General features: G+C 42.3%; 1 protein-coding gene across 9 annotated transcripts in view; it reads right to left on the reverse strand.

The window, feature by feature from the left end:
- Positions 1-18517, reverse strand: part of LOC144762776 (uncharacterized) — a 258546-nt gene that overhangs the window by 134525 nt on the left and 105504 nt on the right. The gene's annotated exons all lie outside the window — the stretch shown is intronic.

Below are 18517 nucleotides of genomic sequence, written 5' to 3' on the forward strand. Positions count from 1 at the left end.
AACTGTACCGATGCCTGGATCCCCAATTCTGACTTTTGTTGTGGGTATGCTAGAGGATCAAAGCATCGGCGACTAAGTTGATTGAATATTTTTAACTTGTACTGTTGAAGTCACCCAAACTTGGAAGTGAAGGTAGTTGAAGGAAAACACTCCATGATCTGGGCTTATCTTTATAACCTTTAGGTAGGACAGGACTGAACATGGCCATATCGGTTTTAGGAGTGCACAAGTGACTTCAAAGATGTCAGTACCAACAGTGAGAGGCTTTTAGACAAACAGTAAGGAGATAAATTGCAGATCTGGACACCGTCCCGAGTTTTGCGTTGTACAACAATCTGGGTAAGGCAGTACCATTGTTATAAACTATAACATTGGATTCGAGAACTTGGTTGATTCTGAGCATGTGCAGGTTGGGAGGAAATAACACCTTTCGTGAGAAAAAAACGGGTTCACATTTGAGAGATGTAATTTGAAACGTATTACTGAAAAAAATAACTGATGCAGTTTGGATTGTAATAATGGGCATTATCTGTACTTTGTTATGAACAGAATGTCTTTGTAGTCCTTATATTTGGTGAATGGAACTTTTACTTGTGGGCAATGACACCTTTTGTTTTGAAAATGGATTATAAATAATGATTTTTTTACACTTGATATTTACAGGTGTGTTGGTTAATACAATATAGAAATACATACTTGCAATTTATTTTGAATGTTTTAGCATACAAGAAATGGTGACGTATTGTATACTGTTGGAATCCCTGAAGAAGCGGTTGATCATCGCAAAACACGTGGGCTGCATGTGCATTGGTGGGCTGTTAACATGGTGATGACTGATTTTAAATGCACAGAAAAGTAACTACACAGAACTATTGAGTCAACCCCCTTGAGATATTTTATTTCTTCAGGACTGATCAGATTTATGAAGTGGAAGACCTGTGTTAAGCGAAAAAAGTTATTTTGTAGATATTTCAGTTGCGAGTCTGATGAAGGAGAGACACAATATGGTAGGCATCTGACATCAGGGGGGGTAGAGGTGGCAGTTGCACTGACCAGCTACCCTGCTCTAGCCTTGATAATTTCACTATGGGGCATACATCTTTTTGACCATTTCTAGGTTTTGCTTGCACAGCGCTCGTAAAATCTCCATGTAAAAACAAAAATGAAATAAAACTGAGCTTGGAGCCAGCTCATTACTTACCTTTACTTATAATTGGTTGGCGGGCTCCACATCACCCCTGCTTCCTATTGCTCAGCGCCTGCTCCCGCCTCTGGCTTTTGTGGAGTATGGAACAAGTACAGACTCCTAAAGGTACTCTTTTTTTACTTTTGCACATGCACTCTTATAGAGTGCATGTGTCCGCAGTCCCTTTCCTTCACCACTGCCCTTCTCATGTGTGGTCGGTTGTCTCCCCACACTTCCAACCGCTGTTGGTTGCCTCTTCATCCTGCCACCTCCTGCAGTGGCTGTTGGCGCCCTATCCCACCGCTCCCCTCCCCTATGTTATTTTCACTGCCCTCCACCATGTCTGTTTATTCACCCCCACCCTCCTCCAGTCTCTGTTTATTCACTTCCTTAGACCTCTCCCCAAGTTCGTAGTTTAATCCTTTGTGTTTGCTATCTCTGCCTTCCTCCAGCTTCTCACCACTCCTCCATCCCTGCTCATGTTGCTTGCCCCCCTACCCCCCCCAATTCCCACATGTTATTACTAGACATATTGCACAGCAGCACAGGCTGCTAGGCAACATAGTTTAAAGGGGGAAAAAAGCTATACGACATTCAACGCTGGCCCCGTCATAGCGCTCTCTTAATTTTTTTACTTTGAGCAATGCTTCTGCGCAACATGTAAAAAAAGAAAAAAATAACATTGACAAAGTCAATGGATCTCGCATAGGCAAAACAGATTGACTTTGCCAATGCTGGTTTCATATTTTCATGTGCTTTGATCTGATGCCAGGCAGCCTGAAGGTGGTGATGGCAATGAGAAACAGTCTTCAGAGTAAAGTGCCCGAAAGCCTAACTGTAAAGAGGCTCTAAAGCTGAACACATCAAGAACCAAACTGAGAACCCACAGTGACATAATAAAGGAGGTAGGGGTGAAACATGTCAACGCCCTTGTAGAAAACGCATGACAGTGGATGATTTGAACCAATCCTGAAATGGTCATTGATTAACCCTTAACAGTACCCACAGCACCCCCTTGCCGGACCACAGATAACACGAACAAAAACATATCAAACAATCAACATCACAAAGATTCAACCTGCTTCTCCTTGCACCAGATGACAAACTTTGAGAGGTATCTGAATAATTATTTAGAAGGGCGATGATCAACTAAAACAATATCAACCACTTCAGATGGTAGATTAAAGCCCCTCAGCTGGATCCACACAATCTGCATGCACAAAGGTGTACATTCAGGAGTTTTGGTGCAACACCCTCCTTTGCTCCTGGGATAGCATGTCATCCCAGACAGGAAATCGAAGTGGAGACCATATGCTCAGAGACAGCAGTTCAGGGTACAAAACCCACCAGGCCTAATCCGGGGCCAACAGAATGAGCTATCTTCAGGACCAGTGTAATCAGCAGTAGAGGTAGAAACAGAGGTGGCAGGGGGTCCCACTGAAGCCGAAAAGAGACTCTCAGAGACCTTCAAGGAGGAAACTTCAGAGTTCAAAAGGCTGGACAACGAGTATTTTTGGAGGTAGTAAATAGGTCTACTGAGGGAACTCCCAACTGGGATAAGATATCCCTTGCCACCTCTGTGTGCAGATGCTTCTCGTGATCAGCATGTTGATGCTTGCTCAGTTTGTCTGCCCTGAAGTTGAGGGATCCCAGTAGGAGATTAACCACCCAGAAAAAACCCATGATGTCTAAAGCTGCAGCGCCTACAGACAAAGGGCAGAAGACCTGACTCCATCATGCTTGTTGCAGGACCTCATGGCGGTCGTGCTGTTAATCATTACCTGAATTGACCTGCACCTGAAGGGAGGCAGAAAGGCCTTTAGGGTCAGTCAGATGACTTACAGAGGTAGCGCCAGAAGATTTAGAGTGGAGGTGATGCTCCATCTGAAACCAGATTCCTCTCATCTCCACCTCATTAAAGTGAGCTCAATGTTGCGCGCGCTCTCTCGCCTGTGTGCTTCTCCCTCGTGTTGCTTTCTGGCTTGTATGCCTCACATTTAAATGCTCCCCCCCCACCCTCCAGCTCCCCCGTTCCGTCCTTTCCATCCTCCTGCTCCCTTTTCCAACCTGAACCCATGACCTTTTATTTAACTGTATTCATTGTTTTTATTTGTCGAGGAAATGGCACCACATTTCTTGTAAAATTTCTTACAATATAAACTTGCAAAAATCCAAACTTTAGTAATTTGTTACCGTTCAACAAAAGCTAAATTATGGCCTGTGCTTGAAGTGGTGCCGACATAAAAATCCATTGCTTTAAGCCAAAGGTGACTTTTCACATAAACACAATGACTTTTCAGATAAACACATCTACGAATAAATGCCTTAGTTAAAACACTTGAAAAAGCATCACAGAGATGACGTGACACTCCTATTTACGAAGATTTCATGTTAAGTGTGAAGTGCATATTGGTGATGTGTTTTACACTTGTATCGCTCTCCGGGCCTACAGAGCTAAACCCGTTTATTAAATCAGAGACAGGCAAATGGCTCCAAGCAAACTACACCTAGTCACAAGAACTCTGAAAGATAGTTTCCTTGGCACATCAAAAAATGTAGTGAACAATGTATAGCATCTGGCTCAGGGGACCAACAGTGTAGAGAAGCAGATCATATACTGATTGCAATGCTTAATTCCCAGTGGTGGTAGGCACCACAACTCATTTTTTGAACTTTTTTTTTATCAAAGTGATTTGACCGAAAACAAAGAGGAGAAAGGGGGGGAAAAAGGAAGAAAGAAGCAGTAAAAGGAAAAAAGAAGCAGTAAAAAGGATGAAAGACGAGTAAAAGAAAGATACATAAACAATAACAAATGGAGAAAGCATAAATTAATTTAAAAAAAAAAAAAAAGAGTGCGCAAAAGCGAGATAAAGAAACAGGAAGTGCAGGTGGTGGAAGAAAGAGGCAGGAGAAGGTTCATGGTTATGGATCATAGGTATTTCGGAACACCAGCATTCAGTAGCAGGCTCCTAAGAAAAACTATGGGTCCTGCAATAACGCTTTTTCCGTAAAGTAAGTGCCCATTCATTCTTCATTATAACAGAAAATGGTGGAACAACTCACAGTGATGAGCTTAATTATTTTGTTGCTACAGAGATGACAGGGGAAAAAACAATTCAACAAGCTGTGTTGCGATTAAACAACAGAGTACATTTACTATACTTTCACTTGTCAAGTTGCCATGACTGTCACTTCAAAGCCCATTTCCAGTGCATGCTTTCATGGCCTTCATATAGGACCGATTACCCGGCAATGTATACGTTTCAATTTTCAACTGCAGCAATGATATTTCCATTGAGAAGGTTTGCCTCTGACGGTTAAAAGGGAAACCAGACTCCTAGTTAAGAGTGGGATGAAAAGGGAAAGAACTACCTGGATGTTCTTTATTGGCAGTGACTAGCTTGGAATGAATGAATGAATGTTAATACTTGTTACGTGTCCTGTCCCTGAATCTGTCGCAGAAGGTACTTTATATTCCTGCACATGTATGCATAGACTTCTAGCATCACTTCAATGTAAACTTAGCTGATTCAGTTTCAAGCAATTTTAGCTTCGCCTTCTACCCTAGGAGGGTGACATACACAGCGAGTTACAATAGGGAAGCGCAATAGTTACCTTGTATCAAACCATCTTCAGCAAGCATATGCTTATGCCTTTGTAGGAATAAAAGCCCTGGAATGCTATGGGTCCGCATAAAGAGACTGAGAAGCTGTCTGGCAGCAGCGCTATGTATTCTCTGTAGTTTTCCAATTATTACCAGAGGGCACGAAATAATAGTCCTCTGGCATACACAAGGTATGAGAGTACTAACACAATGGCAGCTTGGATCTTTCTGTTCTGGATTAATTTGTCCAAGGCATCTCTCACTGAAGGTTAAGTTGGCTCCATGATAATACTTATGGAGAAAAGGACAGATTGTGGGTCTACGCTTTAAGCTTCAGACAAATTTGAAGACAGAGTCCAGTTTCAATATAAAGAGATAGGTTGCCTGTGTTCCACAGATAAGAATCTGTTTTTCAGGCGTGAAGCTGGAGGTGGTTGTAGAGATCCATTTTTAGGTCTCGCCTATGCAGCGTGCATGCACTGTATAGGAGGAGACCTTTAGGAATCTATTCCCTTTTTCGGCCAAAAACGTGCATGCTTTGCATTGCTTTCAATGGCAACACGTGCACGTTTGGCGATTCCCTTGAGGGAGCGAGCTTTGAAACCATCTGTTTGTAATTAATTATCACCTGCAAGGGAAAAACGGTGTGTGCTCTCGCACTATCCCTCGCCTCTCCCACTTGTTTTACAGGGCGTCACAGGCGCAGGGGCCATATGTTCTTTGGCGGCCACAGAGCTTGTGTTTCAGGGCTTGTTTAGGGAAGGGCCGGGAGCTTTCTAGCAGACATTTTATAAGTATGCTGGCTGCAAACACACGTCTTTCCATGCCAGACTGCTCGTGGCTGAGTCACGCCCAGGACATGATTTATAATGCAGACAAGTGCAGACCCTGAAAACATACGGTACGTTTTCTTGCATGGATCGTTAGAAATATTTGCGCTCCTACACACTGCAGTCGGAAAAGCTACAGAGCTGAATGAGCAGAGGTTGTTTTTTTACACCATACCAACCGCTTCCTACTCAGCCAGGCACAAAGAAAGACCTAATTTTTTCATAGTGTGTCAAGATTTCTATTATCAATTTGACCTGGGTGACCTCAGCCTCACTGGACATATTTAACAAATGTACCCTGTATAGGAGTTCAAGCGCTTTACCAGTTTTCCAATTCCCATCTCGCCGGCTAGAGATAAGTGTGTAGGATAGTTTAATTCCAGTCGGGCTTTAAGGATTTATGTTTTACAGATGTTGTCCAGGGCGATAATTTGTAATAAAAATAGTTGTTCCTAAGCTGGTTTGCGGTTGGCTTTTTTTTGTGTTCCTCCATGTCGGCTTAACATTCTGTGATTCTGGACACTGGAAGAGTGCTGCTTTTTCCTCTCTCCCACCCTCTTCCTGTGGATGCTCTATCTCAGTATCCCGCTGCTGCTGATCACTTCTCACTCTAGTTGCTGCCCCCAAGTCCCACCCACGCTCTTATTGTAAAATTATTATTATTTTGGGGATATGTGCTGCATGACTAAACTCTTATAAGGGCGAGACCTATTGGCTATGCCAATGCTGGTCATTATTGCTCTGAGTTTCCTTCCAGAGGCCAGACCCTCCTGTTTCATTTGAGTGATTTTACATTCGGCGATAGCCGCCACATTTCATACATTGTTTAACATGCTGGGTCTGTGATAAAACTGTTCAACTGTTACTGTCACGATGGTGTCTAAAGAGGCCAATGGTGCGGAGCAATAGGAGGATATAATGGATTTATTCTGTAATGCAATTTGCTACCAAGAAAATTACATAAAATAGATTTGTAGCATAGACGATATATATTGGTATTCGTGCAGCTATAGTACAACCACAAATGGCTAATCAGCCCCTATTTTCGCTTTCTTCATTGATAGTTCTAAATAGATAAGCAAGTGCCGAGAAAAGGTATAGTAAGAAAGCTGCGTGTTTTAATTCAAAAACAATTTCTCTGCAAGTTTCCTAACAGTTCACCAAAACCCAATATTAAAATATTGGCAATAATTACTGTACACCAATCACTTAAGAACAGCAGTGTTTTCTTTTGGCTCATGGAAACAAACTGGCAGTGTGGGTGTGGCTATGTTATTACTTCACAGCCACTTCTGAATATTAAACTCAAAGTACAGCCAGCTAATTTGGATTAGTAAGTGAACGGGATGCGTGACCTTAAACGCCCTCATTATGACAGCAAACCCTGCTGGCACAGCTCGTTTCCTTGATGTGCTGAGAGTCCCTGCCCTGCCCAGATGAGGCCATGATGCAATATGCCTCCTCAGACTTCTGGTTCACATGCTTCGATCTCAAGTCAAGCTAGGGCAAGCTCCAAATAGCACTTTAAAAATATTTGCAGAACAAAAGTAGGAAGTCTGCAGAGTAGAATATAAACTAAACGGACATCTGCAGACTATAATATTCTCTAAACGGAAAAATACACAGACACGTGCCACCAAACTGTGAAACTAAGAAATCCTGTGCCTTGCACAATGGACTACCTAATCCAGCTAACAAGCGCGGAATCACTGGAAGCACAGATACTCCGCCGCCAACAAACAACCGACGCACTGTCTACATTTCAGCACAATGCCTGCTTGTTTTGCATTTATCGTGGAGAAGAAAGACTGCCTGTGTAGAATAACCTTGCCATGTAATTCAACACATCTAATAGGTCTGCGGATACCTGTTTAATAGATGTTCATTCTTTTACACCCCTGTAGAAAGGGCACCAGTGAAACTAAGCATAAATGAGTGCCAAAAATGCAATAAACAAAGTAAACCTAAAAAAAAAACATCCAAAAAAGTAAGGTAATTTTTCACTACATTAGAACTTAAAATAAGAAGTAAAGAATGTAACGCTCAAAGAGATGTAACAGACGAATTGCGAAAGCCACTCTCATTGCTAAGGCTTTTGAACTGGCAGAAATAAAAACACAGAAAACTTTCAGTATAAATCAAACACTGCATTTTCTTTTAATTAAATGAAACTAAAATATAAAATGTGTACGGATTCTCAACACAACTGCAATGCACGGTCTAAAACGCTTACAATACAGTTTCAGATAGAGCTCTGAAAGCCTGTAAACCTATTTTTTGTTGCACATTTATATTCTATATCAAGTGAGGTGCAGAAAGGATCCGCAGCTCTTTCGGAGACTGTTGACATTCAGGATGCACATGCTGTATTTAAGGTAATGGTATGTGCTCAAGAGTTGGATTCATTGACATTGGTATAACCTATATATTCGTTACCAATGTTTATCTTACAGTTTAAGAATAAAGCATTGGCTGCATTAAAAAAAACAGAGAACTTGTACTCACAAACCAAAAGGCAGTTAAATCTGAGTGATGGGAAGGATGTTGTTTTAAGCAAAAAAGGAAGAACTATTAATGACAGATATTATTTAGGTTTCAGTTCCAGGAAAGTTAGCGTTCCACGAATGTCCAAGTGTGTCTTCGGCATAGAGATATTTTGGAGGAGTATCATCTGTTATAGTAAACATGAGACGATTCAATGCACGTATAAGATATTAAACAGATTAATCTTGCTTTTGGATATCCACAATGAATCAGCAGAGTGAGGAGTCAGAGTGCAGATGTGCAGTGTGTTTTCTCTCTCATTCTATTCTCCTTCTTCCGGGTCCACTTCTAACCATCATCTCCCAATTGGACATGTTCGACAGAAGACATACAGAAGTGTGGAATATTTATCAATCTCTCGATCCAGAAACAATGTTGACTCAAGGTGACACACTGTTTCAAGTGTGGTGCATGCCTTGTAAGTCAAATGAGAAACAGCATTTTAAACGCAGTCTGAACCACTCATGCCTTTACCACACATTTTTACAAACATACCTTTACCATGCATGGCTTTTACCACAAAAATTCAAGTATTTGGGTCGTGCAACCAGGACTTAAGGTACTCTTGTTCTTTGCTAGCTGGGTTCCTGTAGCTGGCAGGCGCTTCTTCAAGGGTCGGCCTGAACTTGTGACCAGGTCTAGTATGACCAGATGTCCACAGTTGGCTATTTGTGCTTTTTGGCTTTATTTGCACTGAAATCTTTAAAATTGTATATCTCCTGTTCTACTGATTGGATTTTTTTCATTTTGGTCTGGTTTTATTTATTAAAATGTACTACATTAGCAGATGGGGTGGATTTTTTCTTGTATTGTGCTTTCACTTTATTACTGATTAACCTGTGCCTTCACCCAGATAAGAATGGTGCTCTCAGTTTGATAAGGGTTTCACCCTCCTCAACAACTAACACAATTTCTTACACCTACCAATCAAGATTGGAAAGAGGAAAGAGTTTTAGAAGCCACAGATTCACAACAAGAACATGCACTAAAATAGGATACATCAATACAAGCTTGTTGTAAGCTCAATTTTACCCACCTAGAGAGGGTAGGAGGAGGAAACCGCACAGTGCGGTTTCATAGAGAAAAACCTGATCTGGCTATCAGACATTCTGGGAGCTGACACTAAGCTCTCATACTTCTTTAAACATAAAATGACACAGAGCTTTGAATGATCAGGTACACTTGAATATACCACTGAGGAAGTAAGGGTCTTTGTTAACCTGGTAGTGGAAAAAAGCATTAAAAAAAAAAAAGTATCGAGTCTTAATGATAAATACAAAGCTTTAACAATGGACACTCTTGAAAGACAGAAGACCAAGCATAGTTAGTTTAGCAGATAAACATTTTAAGAAAAGGTCTTTTTTGGCAGGCAAGGAAACTGGTTACCACCATATTAACATCCCAAAGCATTAAATCTCTTGCAAGACGATGGTTACTTAACCAAAGTCCTTTTATAATAATCTAGAGATGCATATCAATGGATTTTCCATCCACAAAAAAGTTGTGAAAGGATTTTGCAGATTAATGGGTACTGAGTTTGTTTAATTATGTCTTTATTTCGATTAACAAAAAATTATAAAAGACAACGTGCTTCAATAAAACAGCCTAGCACAGTACCACAACGACCACTGTATCCAAAAACAGTGAAACCGTTAAAACGAATAAATAAAATAGATAAGAGATACATACAATGTAATATCGCAGATTGTCTGTAAAAACAGATCGTACATCATATAAATAGCTAAAATCACATACATTTTTACAACCGGCATAAAAAAAAGTGAACAAATTTGGGCATGATACATATGGATTACTGTCAACTATGGCAAATTGGTAAAAGTAGCTGCTACAGATGGGACAGAGACTATATTACGTGTGAGGTTGTGTTAACAAGCCCTCAACGTTCTCTCTCGAATGAGCCAGAACCAGCTCAGAAATGTAGCCACTGCTATGACAATAGGGTCATCAGTATTAGTTTTCAAAATCCTTAGAGCCTCCATAGCCACTCTGATGCCCATATTCTTGCAAATAGGTTTCAGCCATCTGTGCCTAGGAGACCTCTAGGCAGGGCATACAAAGAAAATGTGAGCTAGTGACTCAGTCTCGGCTGGACAAAAAGGACATTTATCATCAGTTTTTAGTAAACACTTTGATAGAACCGACTGTTCTGTAAGATTCACTTGCGAGACCAGTAACCATAAGACATTACCATGGCTGAGACATGTGCTGTCAAAGACTCCCTCCATACACCAGCAGCACCAATATCCCAAAGCAGATATGTAGGCTGTTTAGTACCAGGAGCGTGCACATTTTCCACAAACCTAATAAATGTAAGGCATATTATTCTATTCCAGGTCTTTACTAAAATTAGGACTCTTTGATTATTAACTTGGAAAATCTTAATTCTCCTAGAATGCCTCTTGATATATACAAAAACATACAGAAGCTTGTAAACCAACATAGCTATTGTGTTCAAAATAGAAAGTTCACAAAAACATTTTCAACTGGGAGAAAACATTTTGCTAAACTATTGTGCAATTTAAGATACTATTTCTTTGAGACATCATTTAGCAAAGAGAATTTGACATGCGCCAATATTGGGGAAAAAGAAAACAATGAATAAAGTAGAACCAGTGTAAAGTCATTATGGGCAACATATGGTTACCCATAATGTTGGCCATTATTACACCTGCAGGTATGGGTCCCTGCATTGGTGCAGGTTTGCAACTTTTAGGAATTCACAAGTGTTTACTGAGGTAGACCTGGAATGTGTACTCCTAGCAAACATTTGTGAATTTATATTTTTGCCTGAGAAAATATACACACCTTTAAAAACTGTAAAAAAAAAAATAATGCAGGTCTCACTTGATTAAATAAAATTCATGAACGTCAGAAGTGGGTGCATACATTTATAACACAAATAGTTATTTTTCGGGCGGATCCTAACTATATGCAGGTGTCACTAATAAAGACATTCACACAAAGGCAACAACAAATCCTTAAATCAGCCGTAATTAGGTGGCTAAAGCCGTGGAAATAAATTAAGCCTAAAATAAAGTCAATCATCGTCGATAGTAGCAGGGCATGTCCAATGTAAGATAAAGCTCTAAACCAGTTATAGTTTTTACCAATATCATGTCAGGTGCTGATTGCATATTCAATGCTATTGCCTCACGTTCTGCTGTCATATCTCTAAGCACTTCTTTAACCCATATCTGGTCAGTTTTGACATACAACTTGGATCAGTATAAAGTTCAGGTCTCCCTGAACATGTCATGTTGAAAAAGACAAAGTCATCCAGGGGATCTGTGACGAGTTGTCCAGATTCATGCAATCGTGCACGATCAATCTGTTAAGTCCCAACTAATCCTTTGTCCAAACCGAGAGCCATAGCAGCAGAGGGCAGACGAAAATATAGCCCAATGATCAGCTCTTCGTGGACAACCTCAGAAGATGTACTTTGTGGGACCCCCTAAGAGCCCCCTGAGGAATTTAATTTTTCAGCTATTTGGATTGAGGCGACAGGCCTGTATTCCCATATACCACAACCATAGCGGACTATTGGGATATATTTGGCTTTAAAAATATCAAGGACTGTACCCTAACAGACGTGAAAAGTCTCCTATACTATACATAGTCCTATTGAAAGCGGTTACGTTATGGTTTATTGGTTATTGCCAGTTAAGACAAGAGTCCAATTGAATAATGAAACTTATCAACCTGGCTTATCTGTTGACCTTCTACTATAAATGTCATGGTTTTTGTCTTAGGCTGACCAAACTTGATCACATGGGCTCTGATATAATGAGTTTCCTGCCATCATTTGAATCTCAATGTAAGGCATCAAAGTCCTATTAATCATTAAAAACACATTAATGGATCTATTTATTACCAAGAGTAGTCTGAGTAAAGGATAGATATTTAGTTTCATTGCCTCCCTATGCAAATGTTTCCATTGACCATCAACACCCTTGTCCTTTATCTGCTTTCACTTATGGCACTTTGTTTCAAGTAGAATTGACTGGCCCTCAGAGAACATTCCAGCACAAGTTCCAATATCCGTCACCTATGGTCCTTACAGGGGGGTAACAATGATTGAAATTTATCTTCCTTACTTGAGCTAATCATGGAGGGTTCTTAGACAAGGAAACCACTAAAAGAAGTCACTAGACAGGGTGATCCTTGGGGTGGCAGATGGGAGGATGGTCATTACTCCCTTTGATGCTTTTAGGCAGCATAAACCTTCACCCTTAGACAATTCTAAATGTGGTATCTGTGTCATTTTGGATATTGAACCAATTTGTGCTCTAACATTTCTTCTCTAAGAGGCATACACAACCCACATTTCCTAGCTCACTTTATTGCGAATTATCACAAAATTTTCAGGTGTTCCCGCTTTATCAAATCTAGTTTTTTAAAAATCACTTACTATCTGTGATTTTTTGGTTGTTTTTACTTCCTAAACAGATTATAGTTAGTACTCTGCACAGCTTTTCTAGGTCCATCAGTTATCTTCTCTATGGCAATTTGTTGTTTCACAGTTTACTTCTGCATATGTCCACTCACCTCAGGAATCTGGCTCTCTCAATACATACTGAAACCTGGGTTCTTCTGGAGTAAAAAACGATTACTATACTACCCTCTATAGAAAGGCAGGGCCAAGTGCACACATCATTCTATTCACATTATCCAATCAGAAATCTCTGCTCTCCAACAATGCTAATGGTCCACTTACATGCAAAACATCCACATTAAATTAAGCCTGGGCTAACTTAGTCTAGTTCTGCCCCGTTCCAGCTGATTCCTATCCCCGCCCTCCCCATGACCTACTTAATGCAGGCCATAGTGTGACTGCACTGAGGCGGCACCGGGGCACCCAGTGAGTCAGTCAGTCATAAAAACTTTTATTCGGTTACAATTTTACATAACCATAAAAAGTACATACACTGGTTAAAAGACTACATTTCCAAATACATCTTAGTTGATAAAAGCACAATTCATTATGTACACATTTTTTCCTTATGTTTTAAAAGGATTAAAAAGAACTATGTTGATCAGATAACATACAATTAGAACTGTAAACTGGGCCTTGATTTTTTCTACACCCTATCTTGAGGCTCAATTCTAAGATAATCATTACAAAGTTGACGTAGGATTCGAAGACCATGAGCAGCACTAAACAATAAGGATTTAATTTTTAACGCAGGTATCTAAACCACACAGACAGTGCGCCGAGTAATTAGACATAGTTTTAAGAAGCCGGCTACACATTTTGCAATATGTACAGAGTCCAAGAACTGTAGTGCCAAGTAAGCGGGCCGACATGTTCTTAAGCCCAGTGTGCGCAGTACAGGCAGAATCCAGCGCTTACGTTGAATCGTGTAGTATCGACAGAACAGTATTATGTGGATTGTTGACTGGTCCGAAATCCCATCACATGGGCGTTTCATTAAGTTATGTGACCAGTCTTGCTGCTTCGGATATGTGACTAGGTGATGGAGTGTATTAAATCTGAACCTAGTCAATAAATATTTGTCGTAAGTACTTAAATAAAAAGTTAAGTATGGCTGGATCCCCAAGGAAGTCTGAACTGTTATAATATGAGCATTGGAGGGTTTACTTGTTTCCTGTGTCAAACGTAATTCCCTGAGATGGGAGAGGCAACGTTTTTTCAAATCTTTCCTAGTAATGTTCATCAACGCGGGTGGATCCCGAAAGTATGCAATACAATCCAGATCACCTAGGAAATTCTTTACATACTGGAGCCATGGAATTTTGTGCCAATTAGCTAGGGCCAGACAGTCTGTTAAAAGTGAGCGGGTTAGGTGGCACTGCGTTTTGGTCCAAACACGGTGCCACAAAAGGATTGGCTGGATCCTGATGTTATCGATCAAGTAATTGATTCCCAGCTCAATGTGGCAGCCGTACGTAGGGGCACTATGGGGTACGGCCAGCAGATATTTTATAAACCCATTCTCAACTGTCTGAAGGGCTTCAACTGGTGCGTACCCCCATACCCCTGCTCCGTAGGTCGCTATGCTATGGCATTTAGTGTTGTAAATTTTTAGTAGTTCAGCTGCAGCAGGCTTACCCAATTTCCTTGAGAAGGCAACTAGGGCCGAAGTTGCTCTCTGAAAGAGCAATATTTTGCTAACTAAACCTTGCTTCCAGCTTAGTTTGTCGTCCACTAGGATTCCTAGATATGGATAGACACTGGTTCGTTCCAACCTAACATTATCTATAACTATTGGTTTGGTTTTCTTCACCCTTGGCCCAATATGCATTACAAAAGTTTTGTTTTTATTTACTTTTAAACCCAGGGAGGACATAAATTCGCAGTACTTGTTCAATTGTAATTGAAGTTGGTTGAGTGTTCTTGCTAATATGACAGAGTCATCTGCATATAATAATGCAGGGATGGGGCGGTGCTTAATAGTTGGAAGGTCCTGGCTCCCTTCAAGCATGGCCACCTCTAGGCCGTTTGTATACAGATTAAATAAAAAGGGAGCCAGGACGCAGCCCTGTCTGACCCCCCTGTTGACAACAAAAGATGGTGATAATTCTCCATTCACTCCATATCTGACGCGGGCAGAGGTGTCAGAATAAAGTTCGTGGAGAAAATTAATAAGGGGGGGTCGACCCCTAGCTTGCCAAGAATAGCCCACAGCTTTGAATGGATGAGACAATCAAAAGCTGCGCTAAGGTCGACGTACACTAGGTATAAGTTAGCCCCTTTAGCTCTTACATATTTGCCAGTCAAGAGAACTAAGTTTAAAGCCTGCTCCACAGTGCCAAGGCCCTCCTGGAAACCATATTGCAGGCCGGTCATGATGTTATTCATGGTTGCCCATTCCTGGAGACGCTCCAGGATTAACCAACCTGCAACTTTACCCAACGAATCCAGGAGGGAGATCGGCCTGTAGCAGGTTGGGTTATTGCGCTCACCCTTCTTAAAGATAGGAAGGAGAATTGAGGTGGACCAAGAATGTATTAGGCCTACGTGTGAAACAGCAGTCATAACCTGAGTGATAAGGGGTGTCCAAAGGTCTGGACAGTATGCAAAGATGTCCAGAGGTACCCCATCCGGGCCTGGTGCCTTGCCGGTCTTAGAGGAAGATAGTGCAGTCATAACCTCCTCATGACTAAACTCTAGGTCTAATGGATAGATCTGTTTTATACTACCATTTCCATCCTCCGTACCTTCAGTGGTGGTTTGTGTAAGTGAACCACCAAATATTATGGAGAAGTGTGCTACCCACTCTTCGACCGATACCACCACATCAAGATGGCGGGCAGTTGCGGTATCAACCAAAAAGGGTGATTTAACCGTGCGCCAAAACAGGGAGCTGTCTTTTGTTAGACAACTCTCATGAAGTTGGGCTCACAGTTTTTTCTTGATATCTTTCCTGCGATTGTATAGAGCTAAGTTATAACCCTTTCTGAGTGTTTTAATTTCCTCGCGATCTCTTACAGGTTTGTGTAGGGCTGATTTTAAATTATTCAGGGCTTTGCGACAATCTAAATTAAACCAGCCATTAGTTTTTGGTTTCTTGGACTTTTGGTGAGTCACGGATTACCCATTCCTCTGCCTGGACTAGTTCCTGGACTATCTTAGTCTAGTTCTGCCCGGTTCCATCTGTTACCCGCTTGTTGCTTACTGTCTGTACCGCTGCTGCCCTGTTCCTGTCCGCACCGTTCCCGCTGATTCCTAGCCCCACCCACCACAGGACCTACTTATGGCAAGCCCATCTGTGACCATCCGTGTCTGGACCGCACCCAGCATCAGAAACCCTGATCCACAGATACTCTCCGGAAGAACTCCGTCTCAACCACAGACACCACCAAGACTGCTGCTGCTGCCTCGCCGCACCCTACTCCATGGTTGCTCCGCTCACATGCTTATAATGTCGCTTCACTCTCGCACCCTCCAGCCACACAGCACAACTCCTAACTCCGCCACCCGCATTCACACTTCGCACCAAGCCTCACCCGCTCACCAAAAATCACTGACATGCATACTCCTCAACACCAGCTCCCTCAACAAGCACACAACTGAGGTCTGGGACTTCATCTACTGCCACGCACCAGACCACGCCTTCTTCACCAAGACCTGGCTCAACTCTTCATCTGCCCCTGCATGGCCAATGCCATCCCAGCAGGATACAAGATCTTGCAACAGGATTGAACCACAAAAACTGGTGGTGGCATCACCATCAACCACAGAGACGCCATCAAATGCAATGCCACCTATGACACAAACTAATTTCTGAGAACACCTATATTTCAAGTTCCAGACGGATGACAAACACCATGAGGGGGATCTTCGCTTACCAGTCACCAGGATCTCTGAGAAACTTCAGCAACCTCCTCACCGACCCCCATCACCCTATTTGCCATAAACTCCAAAGACTTTGTACTCGTAGGCAACCTCAACTTTCATCTTGACGACCCTGCGGATTTCAAAACCGCAGACCTACTAGACAGCCTACAAACCATTGGACTCACTCAGCTCGTGAAAGGGCCCAGATACGACATCAGGACACACCCTGGACCCAATCTTTAACCTCCAGCAACAAAATCAAGGTTGGCCACATCTCCCCACTCACCTGGACGGACCACGTCATTGTACACTTCAACCTCTCGACCACACCAACGTAAAGACTATGCACTCTCAGCCACAGATGGAAGGTGACTGAAGTTGCATGGTTCAACACCCCCCAGTTCCACCCACCTGTCCTCTCCGACGACACCAACAGACACAGTCCGTTTCAATATGGATCTAAACCAGTACCAACATCCTTGCACCCCTCATAAACGCCAACCCAAAGAGGAAAAACACAAACACACACAAGCTGGAACACAGAACCCAAGAGGCAATGCAAAAAATTGGAAAGATAATGAAGAACCTCACAAGAGCCCACCTTCAGGACTGCCTACAAAAACTTGCTCAAGAGCAACCACCTCGAACAGAAAGAGAACAAGAAGAAAGCTCTGACCCACAGGACTGAAGCCAGCAACAACAAACACAAAGAACTCTTCACCATTGCTAAAGAATTCATCCATCCAGCAGTCACTTCCAACTCCATCACCCTGTCACAAGGACTATGCAACCAACTCTATGATTTCTTCCATGACAAGATCTCTCAAATCTACAAGTTCGACCCTCAACCACATCCAACCTCACCTTCGAGCTCCACCACTACTGTCACCCCACTCACACAGGGCACCCCCGATGACCAATGAATACACAGTGGCTATAATGGCATCCATCCACTCGGGGGAGGGGCCTTGCATCCCCACTTCTTTATCCTAGGGAGACCCACAATACTCACAACCATCATCCAACACCTCCATCGCTACAACCACTTTCCCAGACGCCTGGAAACAAACAGTAGTCACCCCGCTCCTCAAGAAAATATCCACGGACCCCGAAGTGGTCAGCAACTATCGTCCCATGTCCTTGCTCCCCTTCCCAGCCCAAAGACAGAAAAGGCAATCAACCATCCGCTCTCCCACTACCTGAACTTCACAAACGCCTGGACAGCTTGAAATCCAGTTATCCGCAGAAACTAGAACACCAAGACAGCCCTTATTGCAGCTTCAGACCACATTTGCATCATACTAGATTGAGGCCACACTGCTGCTCTCATTCTCCTGGGCGTCCCTGCTGGCATCATCACAGTCTTCCACAACACAAGCTTAACTAGACTCCTAGAAACCGGAATCCAAGGACCCGCTCTGAGTTGATAGTCTCCTTCCTGACCAGAAGAACGCAAAGGGTAAATTTTCTCCTTTCACATCGGAACGAAAGGACCTCATCTGCGGAGTCCTGTAAGGTTCTTCACTCAGCCCCGCTCTCTTCAACATATACATGACTCCACTAGAAAGCATGTTTCGGACCCATGGACTAAACATCTTTAATGCAGACGACATCCAACTCATCCTATCCCTCTCAGAAGGCACCAACATCACCACAATTAATTTCAAAATGTGCATGGCCAACTGGATGAGCGACAACAACCTCAAACTCAACACTGACAAGATGGAAGTACTGATATTTGGCAACAATAACTCGCCCTGGGACTCAACCTGGTGGCACAGAGAACCAACCAGGCCCCACCCTCACAGCACGCCGGTAACCTGGGCATCATCCTGGACATCAAACCGCACCAGGAGAGGTCAAATCAACGTAGTCAGCTCTGCCTGCTTTCACATACTTTGCATTTTCAGTAAAATTGTCAAATGGTTCCCTACTTAGACCAGAAAGACCGTCACCCTGCCTTCATCACAAGCAGTCTGGACTACGGCAATGCCCTCTACTAAAAGCATCTCCGCACACCTACTGAACAAGCT

The sequence above is a fragment of the Lissotriton helveticus genome, chromosome 6 (genome assembly GCF_964261635.1).
Source record: "Lissotriton helveticus chromosome 6, aLisHel1.1, whole genome shotgun sequence".
Taxonomy (NCBI): Eukaryota; Metazoa; Chordata; class Amphibia; order Caudata; family Salamandridae; genus Lissotriton; species Lissotriton helveticus.